Below are 841 nucleotides of genomic sequence, written 5' to 3'. Positions count from 1 at the left end.
CAATTTTCTTTGTGATGAGTTTTTCTTTTATTTTTTTCCTAATGTTGCATTTTCTTAGTTTGGGTTCATTACCTCACTGATAAAGCTGTTTTAATATTTAATCTATTCTGCTTCCAAATGGTCTTCTATGGTGCCCATCAATTCCTTGTAAGTGGTTAATTTAAAAGGCCTTTGAAGCATGACTGCATCTGGCTAAGGCAAATCTAAATGTCAACTTTGGAAGCATCCAGTGACATTCAGATGACTCCTTTCAGTATAAGGAACTCATTTTTCTGTCATGTAACATATCTTGTCAAAAGAGGGCCAGAAATGATGTCTTTCCTACCCAACATTTTTAGTGTTGCTTAAAGAGCTAGCACTCTAGAATAATGCGGACTTACTTTAATCCCAGTTGCCCCATTTATTTGTGTGACACTGAGTAATTTACTTAAAAATTATGGATTAGTTTTCTCACCTATGTACTAAGGATAAACATCCCTACTTTGCAGTTGTAATAAGGAAATTAAATAGTCAAAGAAGCTTCTGATGTAGGGCCTGCTTTATAGTAAGAACTCCATAGCAGCTAATAATGTAAATAACTACTTTTACATTTTCCATGCCCATAAATTTCCTTTGAACATAGTAAGTCTCGATCAGGCTCTTGCACTTGGTATGCTGGTTTCACTGGACAGGTGAGGGGGGAAGTGTCCACACTGGAGATGATCTTGGAAGAAGGTGGCTTCCTCTTCTTTCCCGTTTGGTCAGTGGCAGCAAAACGTTCATTTGAGAACAATAATAAGCCACGGAAGGCAACTTCAGGAGCCTGGAGTCGATGGAGGGCATCCTTTCTGAAGGGTAGTTT

The 841-nt window shown here is 38.2% G+C and overlaps 1 protein-coding gene across 1 annotated transcript in view; it reads left to right on the top strand.

Annotated features, from left to right (window-relative positions):
• PDE11A (phosphodiesterase 11A) overlaps positions 1-841 on the top strand; it is a 398,336-nt gene that overhangs the window by 161,081 nt on the left and 236,414 nt on the right. The window lies entirely within an intron of this gene.

The sequence above is a fragment of the Hipposideros armiger genome, unplaced genomic scaffold, assembly GCF_001890085.2.
Source record: "Hipposideros armiger isolate ML-2016 unplaced genomic scaffold, ASM189008v1 scaffold_212, whole genome shotgun sequence".
NCBI lineage: Eukaryota > Metazoa > Chordata > Mammalia > Chiroptera > Hipposideridae > Hipposideros > Hipposideros armiger.
The sequence above is the reverse complement of the archived record's forward strand: the minus strand, read 5'-3'. Positions and strand labels throughout refer to the sequence as shown.